General features: G+C 36.1%; 1 protein-coding gene across 3 annotated transcripts in view; it reads left to right on the top strand.

The window, feature by feature from the left end:
• Positions 1 to 13,945, top strand: part of PPARA (peroxisome proliferator activated receptor alpha) — a 55,404-nt gene that overhangs the window by 4,525 nt on the left and 36,934 nt on the right. For 2 of the 3 annotated variants that reach the window (XM_067468929.1, XM_060778124.2), the window contains exon 2: positions 6,686 to 6,814. The exons of the other annotated variant lie outside the window; for it this stretch is intronic. The gene's annotated coding sequence lies outside the window, so the exon portion shown is untranslated. The remainder of the gene's footprint in view (positions 1 to 6,685; positions 6,815 to 13,945) is intronic. 3 annotated transcript variants of the gene reach the window in all.

The following is a 13,945-nucleotide window of genomic DNA, read 5'->3' on the forward strand; positions in this document are numbered from 1 at the left end:
AACTGGTGTATAGTAATTAAATGTTGGCATGGCCTGATAAGTTCAGTGTTTGCATCATCGTTCAGCCACTGAAACTCACTGGGTGACCTTGAGCCACTCATCCTTCTCAACCTAGCCTACCTCTTAAAGGTGTTGCAAGGGTAAAATGTGGTATTGATGGCACATAATATTGATGTATAAACTAAATTCATTTAAGAAGGGTGAGGCATAAATGTTACAGGAAAACAAAATACATAGAGTATTTTTATTGTATCAGCTTAGTTATATGGTTACAAATATCTGGAGTTACAAGATGAGGTGAGAAATTCCAATTGGCATTACGCTTGTGATCCAGAACTTCAGGCAATGATGGATGTTATGGGTTAACTGTGTATTATCACACTTTTGGACTTTGTCTTAGATGACGTCCTTGTGTTTCTTAGCAATGCTGGTCATTGACCAGAACAGTAAAGATTGGTTGGTTGTATTTCTTGGTTGTAAGTCTGTTGCAAATCAGAAACATCATGTAAATTAATAGGTGAAGAACTTTTATTAGCTACGACAAGCCAGTTTTGACAATATACAAGTAGTTGGAGCAAAACAGAAAATATCTTGTAAAAAAAAAAAAACATTTTTGTTTTCCTTCTGGCAGTCCAGGCAGCACCTGGTTAGTGTTGAATATAAAAATTGTATTTCATTACTTAGAGGCATGGTCATGTGTACATGTGGATACTGTGTTATGTGTTTTAATTGTTTTTTAAATTAATATCTGAGCGATGATGTTCCTTCTGAATTGGTGGCAGGAAAGCTGTGTCCCTTTTGTGTGCAGTTGAAACTTCCTGTAGCTAAAGAACATGAAGTTTTTGTTCTACTAAACTGAGAATTATTTCTCTGCTATTAAAGAAAAACATGGTTCTCTTCTAACTTGCAAATTTATTCTCTTCTCCCATGCTTTGATACTCTTCAATGAGCATTCTTGGAAACTATAGTTCTAAAATTATTCACAGTCCATGGAAGAACATGGAATTAGATTGATATATCCTGTATTTTCAATAGCAGTTGTGAAAGTATTGGAGTATGAATTATACTAGTAATTCCCTGCTCATAAAAATCCTAGGCTGACTTGGTAGAATTCATATAACAGGACTTTGGAATCACGTGCTCTTTCAACTATTTGCACTGCCTTTAGTACATGCACATACATATTCATGCATGCAGAATTTTTGTCATAACTAAAATTAGTATAATTTTGATGTGTCTAAATTACACATTATAGTTATAAATTGAGATTCTCTAATTGGAACCTTGTTTCTACAATAAACTTGTCCCAGCATGTAAATGTGAGAAAGACTTGATTTACATGTTGTTTATTATTCATCTCCAATAGCAAAATGTATTTTGGAATCTGACATTGATTTCAGTCTCCCTCTTTGTCTTATCCAAGTACTCAGAATATTCTTTTTCCTCCCTTCCCCATTTCCAAATTGGGAAAGGGTGGCATAGTTATTAGGGGATGTGGAAAGAAAAGTTTTGCCAAGTTACTTGTGCCTTGCACTGTATCTCATTTACTACAATATTAAGATGGAGCAGGGATTTTGGAATGGAGGATTTGTGGGGATAGAGTATGCTAATCTTGCTTTGCTTTCCTTTCAATTTTTAACTATTTGTTGTCCGTTTTCTTACCTCCAAATAATTAGGCTTTTGGTGTTAGAAAGTTATGGCGTCAGAGTAGTGATTAGATTAATTATCTTGTGATTACATGGTTCTTATTCCTGGGTAATCACTAATTTCATAAGGCCTATATTAGTGATTACCTAAGAAGGTGCAATTTGTGATCCTCAGGTTGTTGCAGGACTACATTTTCTATCCCCTCTTGTTATTGACTGTGCCAGCTAGAGCTTTTGAGAGTTGGATTATAACAACAGCTTGGATGCCAGAAATAGATATATTTATTTAATTATTTTGTAACCTGCTCTTTTCATAATATAGCACTCAAAGTCATATGGACCTATACATTTTCTTTCTCCCTAGAAGTTTGTCTGTCCTCATTGACTAGGCTATAAAACATCCTTTTGATTGATCTGTGTTAATATACTCAGAGACCTTCAACAGAATAAGAATGAAAGTTTAGTTGCAAATTTAATGTTTGAAATATTTTCCTTTGATATACAGTAGTATTGGTTTAAGTATAATGGTTATTTATTTAGGATTAGCAGTACATTTTATGAAGTTAGGTTCTTGTGGATTTTTTCGGGCTATATGGCCATGTTCTAGAGGCATTTCTCCTGATGTTTTGCCTGCATCTATGGCAAGCATCCTCAGAGGTTTTGGAAGGTTTTGGAGTTTTTTGAGTTTCCATTTGTTTTCCCCTTTGGGATGGGTGCTTAAAGGAGTGGAATTAATCAGGTAATTATTTACTTTAGCTCCCTTGAGATTAGGGTGTGTGTTAATCTTAAAACAACCATTTTAATAAATGAAAATAAAATGTCTGCCTTAAGGGTGTGACTGATATTGCAAGGACACATTATTACACCACTCTGTTGGTGTATACCATATCATCAGAATGTAAAATATATTTATCTTTTGTTTGCATTTGTGAAACATTTTGATTTTAGAAAACTGTTAGTGTTTTTAAATGGGGTTTATGAGAAGTAAAACCTAATTTACTTTGTAGATATGGATTTTTTAATAGGGGTGGAATGAGTCATTTTTTATCGCGTATGGGCCCAAATGGTATTTTTATTAAATGTATAATTATAATAATTACCTGTATAATACAGACTTATCCTATCTATGATAATGGTTTCTAAACTTAAGCATTTACTTGGTTCAATCACTGGCCAACAAACATTTTGGGGACTCAAATATTAGCCCTGTTTCTTGATATATTTGACCTGTTGATTCCAAAAATGGCGCCAGTTTCCCCCATCAGCTCTAGGTTTTGAAATATAGAGCATACCATTTCCCAGTCGCCATCTGCTTGCTCATGGAAAATCATGATAACCATCTAATGATTTTCCATGTGCTGGATGGCGTTATACTCCCCCTGAAGACACAGGTTCACAGATGGGTGTTCTCCTAGATTAATGGCAGAATCTGGAAACCCAGGTCTCAGTGATGGCCAGGGGAACTTTTTAAAACTTGTACGCCAGTTGCACCCGTATCTTTAGAAGCCATACTTGGCCACAGTGGTCCATGGTCTTGTTACATCTCAGATAGACTACTGTGACACGCTCTATGTTAGGCTGCTTTTGGAGACTGTTCAGAAGCTTCAAGTAGTCCAAAAGGCAGCAGCCAGATTTCTCACCGGAGCACACAACTTCCCTGTTATGCCACCTCCACTGGCTGCCAGTCTGCTACTGAGCACAATTCAAAGTGCTGGCTTTAGCCTATAAAGCCCTAAAGGCCTAAACTATTCTGGCCCAGCATACCTGTCCAAACCTATCTCCCTCTATGAACCACCTCGGAAGTTAAGATCTTCTGGGGAGGCCCTGCTCTCAGTTCCACCTCCTTCGCAGGTGCGGTTGGTGGGGACAAGAGACAGGGCCTTCTCAGTGGTGGACCTTCAGCTGTGGAACTCTCTCCCCAGTGAAATCAGATCAGCTCTCTCCTTCCTGAAATTTAGAAAGAAATTAAAAACTTGACTGTGGGTTCAAGCCTTCGGAGAGTAATTCAGTGCAATAAGTGGATATGAAATAAGTGCAATATGAAATAAATGGCTCCTGGACTTTGACTTTGGATCTTTGTGATTTTAATAATTGATTTTTAATGTATTGATGATATGATTTTTAACTTTTATGGTTTTTAAGGTATATGCTTATTGTTATTGTGTTTATTGTGTTCATATGGCATTGAATTGTTTCCACTTTGGAAGTTACTCTAAGTTCCCTGAGAGAGGGCGAGTTAAAAAAAAAGCAAATAAATAAATACCTAAGAAACTAGAGCTGATTCAGTGCAGTTTTCTGAATCAATGCCCCAAATAACCAAGATGCCGAGATTATTATTATTATTGGTTGGGCTGCGTAATAGTGGTTTGCTCTCATTATATACATTTATTTATTTATTTATTTATTATTGAATGCGTATTTCTTCCAGAATGGGATTCGTGTATAATATTGAGACCACAGGAACATACACACTTATATGCCTGTTTTAGCTTTTTAAATACAATTTGTGAACGTCGCATGCTATAATTGAGTGATACTATATAATCAGGAAAATACAATAACTGGAAAGCCTGGAGAATTGCCGCCTCTGTATTGTCCTCCACCTTTATTATGCTCTTCAGAGTAGGCTCTTATCTAGGAAATATTAATGGGAGAATTAATATCCATATTTAGAAAATAGTGTTTCTTTCATTTTGGTGTTAATGGAAAAATTGCACAAAGAACTAGAGAAATTATTTAAAGAAGAAAAAAGATAGAAACCCAAAATACAGTAAAAGAAATGTGTAAAAGACAATCCAGGATCCGTTGTGGGTAGAAGACAGCCTCTCAATTTAGAACTGAGTGTAGTGCCAGGCTTCTCTAAAGATCCTTTTGTTGCCGAATACCGACACAGTTGCTCTATAGTATAATTTTTATTGATATTAAATGATACGGGAGATGATATACAGCTGAGAGGCATCCTTTTGGTGACAGATGCATACAGCCCCTCACAACCAATGGTAGAATTGATTTCCAAATTCTGCCCAGACTATCAATGGCCTAGACCTAAGAGAGGACTCCCAGCCTAAAAGTAACCCATATATTCCGAAATGAGGATTTTAAGATTGCAGGGCCCAATTCTACCATTGTCTATGAGGGGGCACTGGCTACCATAAGTTAAAGGGATAGAGTTTTCTCTGTTGTATGGCATGTATTGTGTCATTTAGCACCATTAAAGCATATGTTTTGGCAATGACGTGACAATGTTCAGCACCAAAACCAGGGAGTCCTGAAACTACATTCAGTTCATTAAAGCAAAGATGGGGAAGTCTCAACTATTTATATTGTTACAGCAACCATACTAAACAAAAGAATGTGAAACTTTTTGTTTTTGCCATAGGGATAATACAGTGAAGAAAGATTTTTGATTTAGATCCCTTCTACACTGCTATATAATCCAGATTATCTGCTTTGAACTGGATTATATGAGTCTACACTGTCATATAATCCACTTTACAGCAGATAATCTGGATTTTATATGGCAGTGTAGAAGGGGCCATACTTTGCATAGCAAACTGCAGAGTGGCTGAGCCCTTGGGGAAGGAGACTATACTTCTCCAAAACAATTTCTTTGTTCTTTTCAAAAGACTAGGACGGGTTTAAATGGTGTATTTTAATATTTTGATAATGCTTTTTAACGTTTATGTATGTGTATGTGAATTTGTGTTTGCTGTGTATATGCTGTGCTCCGACCTGAGTCCCCTTCGGGGTGAGAAGGGTGGAATATAAATGTTTTAAATAAATAATAAATAAATAAATTCATAGATGGAAGGAACAGTGAACATTTATCCTCCAGATATACCATATTTACTTGAATCTAATCTAACATCGACTCTAATGCACACCTCAGTTTTCAAAATGTTGAAACCAAAAACAGTATTTGCTGCTAAATGTAATGCACAGCAGCAAAAAATGTACTCTTTTAAATTTGACCACAAAAGGTGTGTGTTACACTTGCTGCCTGCTTAGAATTCAATCTTTAAAAATGAATCTCCCAGAAATGGAAAAGAAAAACATGGGATGCATCTATGCTGTAGATCGAATACACTTTAAATGCCCTGGCTCAGTGCTGTAAAATTTACACGGTCTTGAGACTTCTCTGCCCAGAATGCTGATGTCTTGCCAAACTACAAATCCCAGAATCGCATAGCATTGAGCCATGGCAATTAAATTAGAGATGACATCTATTAAAGAAGAGCTTCAGGTGCAGCTCCTGAAGCACTTTCCCTGTTTGCTTTGACCCAGCACTAAGATTACTGTATTATGGGAATCTAATGTGCAACCGAATTTTGGCAAAGTAATTTAACCAAAGAAGGGGAGCGTCAGATTTGAGTAAGTAGGGTAAGTAGATATCAAACGCAAGTTTTAAATTAGAAAGAAGAAGAAAAACAGCGCACAGCACAGTATATCCAAGTATGTCCATCTACCAGCAGATGATTTTTTATTCCAAATGGCTGGGAGTCCCTCTAGAATAGATTTGAATGTGCTACATGGTAGAGGATAGGAAGAGCAGAACCTTTTCATTGCATGAATGGATTATGCTCACATATTGAATTATACTCCACATAATTAAGTAGTTTTTAATAATGTTAATACCATCAGGTGAAAATGGTGTTTATAATAGTGAATATTTTAGTAAAATCTAGATATGTGTGTGAGATTTGCATGTTCTTCTGACATTAGAAATGCTATACTGAAGTCTTGTGGAAATGAATAAAACTGCATTTGACATCTAATATCTGTTTGCAGAAATTTGAAAAGACAGAATACGTAGTTTGCCTCATTAAAAATCAACCTATTATGTTAGACTGAGTGTTAATAACATTTATTTATTTATTTATTTCATTTCTACTGCACCTTTCTTGACCCAAGAGGGGACTCAAGGCGGCTTCTTACATACTAAAAGAGGGGCAGCAGAATTATAACACTTTTCAACGGTTTAGTAATATTGAAGCCATCTTTCCACCTTTCTTCTGATTCTCTCTTACTGTTTTTTAAAGTGAAAAGACGCACTCTCCTGAATTCATGGTAAATCGAACAGTAATAAGCAAGTATTCCTACGCAATGGAAGGGAAACATATTCTGGATGCCATCTTTGCTTACAGCCTTCAAAGACTCTATCAAAAATGGTAAGTAACATTTGGAAATGTACGGTATACATTGCGCAAGCTACTTTCGAGAATTTCATTGAAACATTAGGGAAGAAAACTATCACAGATAAAGCTAGTTGTGTAGAATAGGAGTGGACAAACCAAAATCTGGGGAACTGCATGTCTCCCAATAAATTTAATTACAATGGAAATAACAATGGAAATTGGCAGGAGATACTCAAATTTACAAAATATAAAAACACAATTGGGAACAATGGCATTATTTTTAATGAAAACATGTTTACATATACCATATTTACTTAAATCTAATGTGCAGCTTTTTTGAATAAATTACATCACCAAAATTAGGGTGCATATTACATTCAATGACACATTAGACTTGAATAAGTGTGGGTGAATGTTTTTATAGTTCTTGTGTTTACAATGAACAGCATTTATTTGGTAAAAATTCAAAAGTATTTATATCACCAACACCAACTATCCAACAAGTACTTATTACAGTATATACATCTGTGTGTATATATTTAATATATATATGTATTACGATATATTTTATATAGATTGTAATACATTTATATATTAATGTGATGCAAATCTGACCACTGCACCAAAATAATGACTGTTTTTCCATTGCCTTATACCTTACCAAGCATTCATGGGTTATTTAGTCAGTTATCTCTTTTTATGATGGGTATAAAGGACAAATCTTTGTTCAGTCATCTTGGCTTCTAGGGAGAAGTCAAGCTTCATTTGCCTCAGGACACAGTTCAAGAAGGGCATTAACAAGCTAGAACATGTCCAAGAAGGGCGATCAAAATGGTAAAAGGTCTGGAAGTCAAGCCCTATGAGGAACAGCTTAGGGAGCTGGGTATGTTTAGTTTAGAAAACAAGTTGTGAGAGGACATGCTCACCAAATATTTGAGAGGATGTCCTATTGAATTGGAAGCAAGCTTGTTTTCTACTGCTCTGGATGCTAGGACACAGAGCAGTGGATTCAAACTGGAGGACAAGAGATTCCACATCAATGTTAGGAAGAACTTTCTGACAGTAAGAGCTGTTCAATAGTGAAATATACAACTTTGGAGTGTGGTAGAATCTCCTCTGGTGGTAAAAGAAACCTGGACTGCCATGAATCAGGAGTGCTTTGATTGTGTGTTCCTGCATGTCATAGGGTTGACCTGAATGGCCCTTGTGGTCTCTTCCAAGTATGTGATTCTATTATTCCATTTATTTGTCTGTTTTTTGTTTTGTTTTTTTGCAATCCACAATATTTGTTTTTCTCCAGAACCACATTTCAAATGAATTGATATTTTTCCTTTCAACTTTCTTCACTGTCTAGCTTTTCCAGCCATACATGAACATGGGAAATACTAGTCCTAATTTTATTGTGCGATTATATATCTTTAGATTTCAGGGTCTTGTCTAGTTCCTTCACGGTTGCCTTTCCAAGTCCCAATCTTCTTTTTCTTTTAATTTCTATACTGTGTCTATTCTGAATAATGATTAAGAACAAGGTGTGGAAAACTATTTCAATGTCTTCATCATCCCTTTTAAACTTACGTAAATCATCTGTGGTCATTGTTTTTGTTTTCCTAATATTCAGTTATAAACAAGTCTTTGCTCTTTCTTTCTGGACTTTCATCAGTAATTGCTCCAGGTCTTTGCTATTTTCTCTTTTAGTACTATGGTTTCATCAGCATATCTTAAATTGTTGATGTTCCTTCCTGCAATTTTCACACCTCCTTCCTATGAGTTTAATTTTTCTTTATGTGTGATATGTTTGGCATACAAGTTAAACAGTTGGTGATAAAATGAAGCCTTGCCTGCCCCCCTTGCCATCTTGTTTCTCTGTATTCTGTCCTAACAGTGGCTTCTTGTCCTAAGTGCAGGTTGTGCATAAAGACAAATTAAATGCTGTGGCTTTAAATGTATAGATCTGTGTTTTTACATGATCTATATAATTACAGAATTTGCTATAATCTGTATCACTGGCTGGTTTTCCTTTGAAATTCTTTGGCTCACTTAGTTATCCAACATATGTTTCCAATATGATCCCTAGTTCCTCTTCCTTTGTGAACTCAGCTTGGACATCTGACATTTCTTAGTCCATATATATGGTCAAATCCTTTGTTGTAGAATTTTAAGCACCGCTTTGCTTGCATGGAAAATTAATGCAGTGGTGCTATGGTTAATACAATCCCTGGTGTCTCCTTTCTTGGGAATTAGAATGTATATGGAGTGGACCCTTGTTTTGTTTTCCATATTTGTTGACAGATTGTAGTTCAAACTAGTGTAGATTATGTCTCTGTGAATTAAAGCAGTTCTATTGATATCCCATCTGTTCCTGGTAATTTCTTTCTCCTGTGTGTTAAGTGCTGTTTCCACCTCACTTTCTACAATAGGGGGTTTATCATCATGTTTCTTCCTCGAATGAATCTGACACCCTTTCATCTTTTTATGTAGTTTTGTCTTTTTATATCTAGTTGTTCATGTATTGTGTCTCTGGTTTCAGCCCAGAGTTCTAGGCTTAATGGTGCAAATTAATTTTAACGTATTCTTTATATATAAAAGTCAGTATGCTTTTCGGTTGGTTGGTTTGTATCTCAAAAAAAGCTGCTACATGGCTTGATGGCTCTGGACCAAACTTGGCTCACATATCCATCATTACTCAGTTTCAAATCAGTTTCAATTACAAAATCCATCCAATTTTGGGACAAGGTCTTCAATTTTTTTAAAAATGGCACTGTGCTGATAGGAGGGATTATCTGCTATAGGTATGTATGTATGCAACACTCAGATGTAACAATAAGAGGGTAGTATAGATAGAAAAAGGTAGATCCTGGCAGGCAAAATGGCCACACCATGAGGAAAAACTCACAGCAATGAAGGCCATAGTTAGGATAGGTTGTCATGGAACAGAGAATAGGGCTTCCCCAGAAGGTCTCAATAAGCAGGCAGGCTCATATATCCTGGAACTGAACTGTCATAGTGACATGTAGGTCATAAACAGAACTTTTGATTGTGCCAGCACTTCAAATTGAATTTACAGTCCCTTTTTCTTATGTATAGTTTGTCAATAAGTGCATAAACTTCGCTGTTTATCCCTATTTCTAGATCACTTATGAACAAATAAAGAACACCAGTTAAAACACGATATTTGGGGGGACCACTGTTTTTGTCCTTTAAGAGGAAAAAACTCTTATCTCCAAACTGCTTGAGATACTTTGCTGAGGAGCTCTGTCAAAAGTTTTTTTGGAAGGCCAAGTAAACAATGTCTTCCATTATATCTGTTTCCAGGTGCTTAGTGCTGCTTTCAAAGAGATGTAAAAGATTAATTAATCAGGAGGATATTTTTTCGAAGAAATCACGATTATTCCTTTTCACGAGGCTTGTCCCCTTGTGCATTTGAAAATTGTATCTTGAATAATGGCTTCTGCTGATTTTCCATTATATTAGTTAATCTTTTAAGATACTACCTGGAGCCCACTTTAAAAATTAGATACAGCACTCTTTTAATTTTCAGATACAGAAGTCAACCCAATGTCATGCCACATATTTTTGTTAGATTAGCAGTTTCACATTTGAGCTCTTTAAAACTATCAGATTGGTTAATTTCTTTTCTTTGCACAAGGTCTTGGGCAGCCCTTTAGAATGAAGTATTTGTTCCTGTTGGTTTCATTATCAATATTAATAAAGTAGGATAGCAAGAAATTTGACCTTGCTACTACAACTGAGACGCATGTTTATCCAGTTGTTGTGACGGGTGGCTGGAAATGCTTATTAATTATAATAAAACTCCTTGTTTATACTTTGCCTGAAGATCACCCAACACATTTTAGTTAAGGAGACTACAGCACATCTGGTGTATCTGGTATTGTCATCTAGAAATGATTCTGGGGAAGAACCAACTCCTTTCATGGTTTCTAGCTTGTTGAAAATCTTTGACAAATCCTCGTATGATTGATCCCACAGGTTCTCTCAGCTTCACTAGGTTCCAATTATGCTCGCTGTATGTATGTTGTCCCTTAAAAGTAAGCATTCCAACTCTTCCAAGCTCGCTTAGACATTTCTAGATTTGTCCATCTGTTGTGTTCATTTTTGTGTGTAACCTTTTGTCCTCTACTGCTATTTATCATATTTTACTTATGCTCATGTCATTTCTAATTTGGCTCATTTTTTAGAACCTTCTTTATCTTCTGATGAAATGTTTTAAAAGCATTTTAACTGGATTTATTTTTTCCTGACCTTTGTGCCACATACTGTTTTTCGCTATTTTGTTTTAACTTATAAGCCACTTTGAGTCCCATTTGGGGATAAACATAAAATATAAAATCAATAATAGATGAATATTCAATTCCCCTCCCCGACCACTACTTAGAAACCACTCTATTACATCTTCCCTACATCCAGCCATGCCTCTCACTCAGATATTATGGAGGTGGATACAGGAACCCATGCTGGTTGAAGCACCTACCCATTTTGCTGTCTTTTTAGTCAACTGCAGTCCCTTTTAAAGGTCTCCCTTCTTTCAAACATTCCCCATTTTCTAGAAAATATAAAAATCTCCTTTTTACATTGCCGTGTCATTCGTATATTGAAACTCTTTGATAGTGCCAATCTAGCAATGGAATAGATAACATTTTAGATAAATCAATCTTTGAGTGTGTGGTGGCTTTCCTAATCACTCTAAATTTGGTTTGCAGGACTTCATAAGTACATTTCTCGATGTCATTAGTTCTGAATTGCACCAAGTTAGTTATACTTTACCTACACTATCAAGTAGACTATGAATAGATGACATGTGATATCTGCAACCTGTGCACCAGACAGGCAGTTCACCATGATTTCTGAACACCAGCCACAAACTCAGCTGTTCATATCTGCAGCAAATCTTCCATTACCTTAAGCATTCCACATGGAGATATATCCTTAACATGTGATGATACCTGTTCTTCCTCCAATGGATCATATGATTCTTCCTCAGTGTGACACCCTCCTTCCTTTCTGGAGACTATGCCTCTCCTTTCGTGCTTTCCTTTTTTTTTTTTTAATGTAGAGAATGCCTTAAAAAAATCAAATATAGGCTTTTCTTCAGTGATCAGTACCATTAATACATAGCATTACAGCCTAGGTATGGGTGTTAATTATTTAATATTAATGGTTAATATTGAAAGACAATAATTAAAAGCAAGTTAAAACAAATAATGACAAATTTTACTTGATTTAACACAGATTTCCTTTATTATAAAAACAGCTTTGTGAATGCAGTAGTATTTCTTTGATTGTTTTACTGGTTGCTTGACAGTCCTGGTTGCTTGAATTCTGGTTATCTGGACTTCTTTTGATGTACATTGTGCTGAGCTAAGGAGACAGAATGGGGATATTGCTGGTGGACTGTTCACTTTGCTACATAGCAGTTTCTCTACTGCAGCTAGCCAACGTGATGTTGGGATGTGATGATGAAAACCCCTGAGCTATAGTTTTAGGAGACTTCAACATCTGTACTGAGGCTTCCTTGACTTAGTCTGGTTATCAGGACAAATGTGGGACTAACTAAATATATTGCTGTTAATGTGGATAGACCCTTGATTGATCTTTGCTGCTAGGCATGCTGCTAGGTATTATGAAAATTGATCTGGTTTCATGGAAGTATTCAAGAGATCCATTGTCATAGTCAGATCCCTATCTTATCTCATTTGGCATATAGATCCTCCTGGTAGGAATTGGGGAGGCGGGCTGATTAAGATGATCTACTCCTCAGTTGTGGTTTCTGAAGTATGCTTGAATTCTCTAGGATAGTTCTTGACTGACAGGTCTGGCTATCTGGTTGAGGTTTTTGTTTGTTTGTTTTGCTGTGGAATTGTGAGCTAGAAAGGGCCAAAGGGCCTGGTCTGGTGCTGTTGGCTTTGAGAAGATCTATGGGCAGTCGTACTGGTTGGATGTTATCTAAAGTGTAGGTAGCATAGGCCACAGAATAAATGCAACCAAAAATCAACATCAAAGGGTGGAAGGATAATAATATCCATTCTCTTTTATAATGTCTTTAGAGATTTGTTCCTAGTGGTTAGAGACCTGAGATATCAGGTTAGAGAGAGAAGCAACAAAATGTTCAGCTACCAAAAGTGAAGAATTTTTGTAGCCACCAGTTACATCTGAAAAATAAAAGATAGAAAAGGGGGGTGTTCCCAAATGCCCATAAACAACTTTCAGATGATGTGAGGACATTTTTCCTCACTGTGCTGTCTGTCATTTTTCATAATAATGGTCCGCAACAAATACAGAGTGAAAAGCAAAAGAGTTTGGAGAGGGTACTATCAAAATGTGAGAGTCGCGCTTGCAAGAACGGTCACCTGTTCTTGTTCATCTAATAAATGTGGCAGTCCTGATTTCTGAGAAGACACAGCTGTACCTGCAAACATCTTCGAATTCCAATAAGATTTAAAAAAATAGAGGCAGCACCAGACATCAATTAGAGCTTTTCTGGTGAAATATAGCATGGTTTATCCTTTGATATAATATACTGAAATACTGTAAAATAATAATAATAATAATAATAATAATAATAATAATAATAATACTTTATTTATACCCCGCTTCCATGTCCCCAAGGGGACTTGGGGCGGCTGACATGAGGCTGAGCCCAGTAGTTAGAACAAAGGAAAACAAATACATCATACAATCATAAAATAATACGTAAAATAAAATATATGGAAAGAAAGAAGGAGAATAATACAAAATAAACACAGAATACAACAAAATAAAACAAAGACATTAAGCCAAGTGGGCAGGGCCAAGTACAATGGATAGGATTTTAAAACCCTGGGTGAGGTGGATAAGTTGGGTGATGCATCTGGTGGGGTTCAGATGGGATGACCAATGGGAATTAATTTGAACTGAAGGATGAGATAAAGTGCGTCAGAGGGCATTTTGTACTGAGTTGATCGAAACTCAGTGCGCCCTTTTCCATCAAACCTTTGAAAAGTTATTGCCATTTGGGGATTTCCCATAGGAAGACATGGGTTTGTGGTTTTATGAATTTTACTTTAGATTTGGATTTGATTTTAATTTTTTCAGTCGGCCTGAACGGAATGAAGTCATTTACCAAATCAGGATATTGTGATTATTGTACACATATACGTTAATAAAGCA

This window comes from Anolis sagrei, chromosome 5 (assembly GCF_037176765.1).
Source record: "Anolis sagrei isolate rAnoSag1 chromosome 5, rAnoSag1.mat, whole genome shotgun sequence".
NCBI lineage: Eukaryota > Metazoa > Chordata > Lepidosauria > Squamata > Dactyloidae > Anolis > Anolis sagrei.